Raw genomic sequence first — 6,548 nt, forward strand, 5'->3', positions numbered from 1 at the left:
CGGAGAAGCAGAAACTGACCCAACAGGCATTGGAGGCTTCGGAGAAGATTGATCAGGTCCGGCGCACGGCTGAGGAAGAGGCGGACAAGAAATATCTTGCCAAATATCAAGAGTACCGGGCCAAGGCAGAGAATGAGTTCAGACAGCGGTCGGATGAGATGAAGGCCGAAAACTCCAAGCTCCGGGAAGAGCTGTCCCAAGCCAGGGTGGAGAAGGATACCTTGGAAGCCCGCTTGCAATCAAAAAATGATCTCCTCCTTAAGCAGCAAGAGGAATATTCCACTCTTCAGAGTAAGCTGCATGAGGAGGAGCAATTTCATAAGAGGAGCAAGGATCTCGTGTCTATGCTGGAGTTGGGGCTCGCCGAGAAGGATAAGGAGATCGGGGCCTTGCAATTCACTGCCAGGGGGCATGTGACCGAGAAGCAATCCGTGTTGAGCCAAAATAGGGAGCAGCGCAAGGAGATTGATTCTCTTAAGGGAGAGCGGGATGCCTCCAAGGCCGAGATGGACAAACTAAGGGCCCGATTAGCTGTCGCGGAGGCACAGCTAGCAACCTCCGAGGCGGAGCGCTTGAAGGAGAAGGAGGATGCCGAGGTGATACTGAACAGGACGATTAATATATCGCATGTGGTCCTCATGCATCAACTCTGGAAAGTGAACCCGGAGGTACTAGGCTATCTGGGAGAGGATGCCGACGCCATGAGGGAGAAGCTACAGGTGTGGGATCAAGGCCCAGAGGTGTACGTCCAAACTTAAAACATTGACGAACGTGCTGGAGCCCCTGAGGCAGGAGATCCCGGAGAGGCGGGGACCTCTGAACCTCAGCCTTCTCGTGACGAAGTTCCGCCTTCCAATGAGCCGACTCCACCAGCCTCAGTTGAAGCCGATGTCCCCGAGGCCGCGGTCGTGGAAGCTGCAGCCACCCCCAATGCTTGAAGGGGTTTTATCTTTAATTACTTTTCATTTGAGTTTTTCATTGCGGACATATTTGCCATAATTATAGCATTCTCCTTTCTTTTCTACCGAGTTCTTTATTTATCTTTGCGCTTAGGGTAGACTTTTATACGGTAGAAACTGTTGTAGGGGCTCATGAGGTTTTGGTTCCAACGGCCAGAACCTATGCACTTCCCACTTGAAGCTCTAACGGCTGATGTCTTTTCCCACGTAGTTTCTAGGTTACGAAGGTTTCCTAAGGCAAATAGCCAATCCCGGGACTTGTAGTTATACTGTTCGCTGGGATTGCTAAGGTGAGCCGTTCCATGGCTTGGAACGGGAGTTCTTTTGGTGAGCGTCGCTAGACTTAAGGTTAGATCTTTGCGAAGAAAAACTAACTGTTGTTGCGAACCTCATGGTGGCTGACTTCAGGGACCTGGCATGCAGCCCTGCGAGGCAAGGCTCGTTGCTGTCGGGGAAATCGCCACGCCCACCAGGTGTGATCCCGGAGCAGGGGCTTTGCGAAGCAAGGCCTGCTGTGAGGGGGGGATCGACCATGTCTGCTCCTGGAGCTGAAACTTGCAATGGTCGAGGAGCTCACCACGCATTATTTTGTGAGATCTGGAGCTGGAGCCTGCGAAGCAAGGCTTACAACGGTCGCGGATCTTGCCATCTTTCGCCTTGCGGGACCCGGAGCTGGAGCTTGCGAAGCAAAGCTCTACAGCGATCGCGGATCTTGCCATCTTTCGCCTTGCGGGACCCGGAGCTGGAGCTTGCAAAGCAAAGCTCTACAGCGATCGCGGAGTATTCTGCAAAGGACTTGTCAGGGAGTTGGGGGTGTTTCGGCGTAGCTCTATGAACGTGCCTCAACCCCCAGTCCTGTTCATCGCTGGGCTACACAGGAGATAATTTTCATGATATATAATGGCAGGCATTTCAATGGCAATTTTCACATAAGCACATAATGCACATATGACACGTAATGCAAGCATGTTCATGGCAACAAATAAACCTAAGCTTAACAATTTAAACATTTCAAACAATTTAAAAATTTCAAACACAATGCTAGCACATAAGTGGTGTTCTGTGTACGTTTTTTTCAAGGGGCGTATGGCTATGCCTTAGCCATGTATACCCCCCCAAGTGAGCGTGGGGTCCGGACGTCTCCGGACCGCGTGGTCACTTGTTAAAACGCAGCTTTGAACACAGGGATAAAAAGTGCAGTAAAAGCGGAGTGAATCTCTCCGTGTTTCATTAAATTAGCCTGCTAGGCGTGTGTCTTACAACAGGGAGGGTTATTTCCACATTTTTCACTTTTGCTAATTTCACCAAGGACTTCCGACTAGATGGTCCGGGGCCTACTGGTAGTAACGGCGGAGGTGCTCCGCGTTCCAGGCGCGCGAGACTTTAGATCCGTCGAGTCTCTTTAAGTGATACGTCCCATGGCCCACTTTTTCTTGGACTTCATAGGGGCCTTCCCAGTTGGGTCCGAGGACTCCCACTCCCGGATCTTGCGTAGCAGGAAATACTCTCCGTAGGACAAGATCCCCAACTTCGAATGTACGGCTCTTGACTCTCGTGTTAAAGTGTCGGGCTATCTTGCCTTGGTACATTTTTAGTTGGACCTGCGACTGCTCCCGGAGCTCTTCGATCATGTCCAGGGACTCCTGGAGAAGGGCGTGGTTCCGGGTAGGGTCGTAGGTGTCCTGCCTGTGAGAGGGGATCATAGTTTCTACTGGGATGACGACCTCGCAACCGAAGGTCATGGAATAAGGCGTGTGCCCCGTCGAAGTTCTCTCTGTTGTGCGATAGGCCCAATGTACTCGCGGAAGTTCTTCCGGCCAGTGAGCCTTGCAGGCTTGGAGTTTTTTCTTCAACGTGGTCTTTAATATTTTGTTTATAGCCTCCACTTGCCCATTAGCCTGGGGTCTGGAGACTGCGGAAAAGCTTTTGATAATTCCATGCGAAGCACAGAAGTTCGTGAAGTGTTCACTGTCAAATTGCTTCCCGTTGTCGGACACAATTTTTCGTGGAAGCCCAAAATGACACACTATATTCCTGATGACAAAGTCCAGTGCTTTTTTAGATGTGACCATGTTCATAGGTTCAGCTTCAGCCCATTTGGTGAAGTAGTCTACCGCGACTATGGCATACTTCACTCCACCCTTTCCAGTTGGAAGGGAACCTACTAGGTCAATGCCCCAAACGGCGAACGGCCAGGGGCTGGTCATTAAGGTAATTTCTGTAGGCGGCGCTCGCGGAACCTTGGCGTACCTCTGGTACTGCTCACATTTTCTGACATAATCCACACAATCTTTCTTCATGGTGGGCCAGAAGTATCCTTGTCGAAGGATCTTTTGGAGAGACTCAGCCCGGAGGTATGATCGCCACAGAAGCCTCCGTGAACCTCATGGATGATGGCGCTGACTTCGGTTCCGGCAACACACCTAAGGAAGGGTATGGACAACCCCCTGCGGTAAAGCTTTCCATCCATAACCACGTATCGGGGAGCTTGATATTGGAGCTTCCTTGCGTCAGCTTTATCAGTGGGGAGCTCTCCGGTGGTGAGAAATCTGAGGATGGGTCCTATCCAGGAGTGGGAATGGTCGATGATGGCGTTTATCCTTCGTGTCTCAGTACTGGGGGCTTCTAAGTGCCCGATGGGGACTAGGCCATACTATTCAATCTCCGGGTCCGTTGCAAGCTTGGCCAGCGTGTCCGCGAGTGAGTTCTGGTCCCGGGGGACCTGGCGGATTTGGTAGCCTTTGAAATGCTGCAGTAGGTCGCGGCAGAGAGACACGTAGGCAGCCATTCTTTCGCCTTTCGTTTGGTATTCCCCGGATATTTGGTTTACCACAAGTAGGGAGTCGCTGTATACTTCGATTTTTTGGGCTCCGACTTCTCTGGCCAGTCGTAATCCAGCTAACATGGCTTCGTGTTCTGCCTCGTTGTTGGATGCTGGGAACGCGAAACGGGTGGCGCTCTGGAGCTGATGCCCTTGGGGAGATATTAGGATGACCCCTGCTCCAGCTCCTTTTTCATTTGAGGCTCCGTCTACATAGACCTTCCATGTGGGAAGTTCCGGGACAGGATCTTCCGGGAGGTCATTCATTCCCGAGCATTCCACAATAAAGTCCGCGAAAGCTTGACCTTTTATGGAAACACGTGGTTGGTAGTGGACGTCGAACTGGCTCAGTTCCATGGCCCACTTAAGCAATCTGCCAGAAGACTCGGGCTTCTGCAAGACTTGTCGGAGAGGGTGGTTGGTGAGTACTTTGATGGTGTGCGCCTGGAAATATGGCCTTAGCTTCTGCGAAGCAATTAGCAAGCAGAGGGAGAGTTTTTCGATCATTGAATACCTGGACTCGGCGTCCAGTAACCTCTTGCTTACGTAATACACAGGGAGCTGGATACGGCCATCTTCCCGGACAAGAGCGGCACTCACTGCGTGCTCTGTCACAGCTAAGTATAAGAACAACGCCTCTCCTTCGATAGGTTTGGACAGAATGGGAGCTCGGGTTAAATGTTCCTTGAGGTGTTGGAAGGCTGCTTCGCATTCGGGGGTCCACTCGAACTTCTTGTTTCCTCGCAACACATTGAAGAAGGGGATACACTTGTCAGTGGCCTTGGATACGAAGCGGCTGAGAGCAGCTATCCTTCCGGTAACGCTCTGGACATCCTTATGCTTCTGGGGGGAAGGCATATCTATGAACGCCTTAATTTTCTCAGGGTTGGCTTCCACTCCGCGGGAGCTGACAATGAAACCGAGGAACTTCCCAGACGAGACCCCGAAAGTACATTTCTTTGGATTCAGTTTCATTCCGTACTTTCGGATCACGGCGAAAGCTTCCTCAAGGTCGTCACTGTGGTCCCCGGAGGTCTTGGACTTTACCAACATGTCATCCACGTACACCTCCATGTTCCTCCCCAGTTGGTCCTTGAACATCCTGTTTACTAGATACGTCGCCCCAGCATTCTTCAAACCGAAAGGCATGACCACGTAACAGTAGACACCCTTGTCCGTGAGGAAGCTGGTGTGTTCCTGGTCCGTGACATGCATCTTGATCTGGTTGTATCCGGAGTACGCATCCATAAAGGATAAGAGTTCGTACCCGGAAGTAGCGTCTACCATCTGATCGATTCGCGGAAGAGGGAAACAATCTTTCGGGCAGGCTTTGTTTAGGTCCGTGAAGTCAATGCACATTCTTCAGGACCCATCGGGTTTCGGGACCAGAACTGGGTTGGCCAACCACACGGGATAGTGCGACTCCTGGAGAAAGCCTATGGACATAAACTTGTCCACTTCGGCTTTGACGGCTTCGGCCCTTACTAGGTCTAACGGCCTCCTCTTTTGGCGAACCGGAGTTGCAGATGGGTCTATGTTGAGTGCGTGGCACGCAACATTAGGATTAATCCCTGTCATATCAGCGTGGCACCACGCCAGGATATCCTGATTATTCTTCACAGTGGCCACGATCTTATCTCGAATGGCCGACGGCAGGATTTTCCCCACCTGAATGACTTTGGTGGGATCTCCCAGGTTGAGGATCACCTCTTCGACTTCCTCCATCGGCTCTATCGCTTTCTCGATTCCCACTCTTGGGTCGAGTTCATCAAAGTATGCCTCTTGAGCACCCCCAGTTTCTGGTAATTCTTCCGCCAAAGGAATGGCAGCAACCGTCTCCTGGACCGTGTAGACGGATCGGACGGAGACGTTATAACAGCTTCGTGCACTTCGCTGGTCTCCTCGGAGGGTGCCGATACACCCATCGTCGCATGGAAACTTCAAGCATAAGTGGCGTATCGAGGTTATGGCCCCACAGTCTATTAGGACCGGTCGGCCTAGGATGGCATTATACGCCGTGGGGCAGTCGACCACCACGAAAGTGCTGTGCTTGAAGGCACAAGCGTCGCTTTCTCCCCTGAGGGTGACTGGAAGTTGAATTTTGCCTAATGGCATGAGTGCATCCCCATTGAACCCTTGAAGCTGGATGGGGCATGGGGTCAGGTCTGTCTCGGTTAATCCGATCGCGTGGAAGGCCGCTTTGAAGAGGATGTTTACGGAGCTTCCATTGTCGACCAAGATCCGTGAGACCTTCTTATTGGCAATTTGGGCTTCCACCACGAGGGGATCGTTGTGGGGGAAGTGCACATGTCGAGCATCGTCCTTCGTGAAGGTGATGGGAAGGTCCATCATTCGGGGACGTTGAGCAGGTGATTGAACCAAGGCACACATCTCCCCGGTGTGTTCTAACTCCCTCAAGTACCTCTTCTGGGAGTTGCGGGTGCTTCCAGCAAGGTGCGGTCCTCCGGAAATGGTGGCTACGTGTCCGTCAATGGGTGGCGGAGCAAGGCCGGGCGGATATGGGTTGCCAGGTCCTGGAGCCAACAAGGCAATGGGTGCCGGAGCGGCTGGAGCAGGAAGCGCTGGGAACTGAGACCTGGGAGCTTGGGGGTGACCGGCTCCAGGAGCGCTAGCGGTCCCCCTCTGTCCCAGAGAATATGCAGCTCCGTGAACTACCCCCTGTCCGGGATAGATAATGGGTATCCTCACCCACTGACCGAGGTGTCCCGCTCTTGCCAGGGACTCGATCTCATCCTTCAGCTGAAGGC

Source organism: Humulus lupulus, chromosome 2 (genome assembly GCF_963169125.1).
Source record: "Humulus lupulus chromosome 2, drHumLupu1.1, whole genome shotgun sequence".
Lineage (NCBI taxonomy): Eukaryota > Viridiplantae > Streptophyta > Magnoliopsida > Rosales > Cannabaceae > Humulus > Humulus lupulus.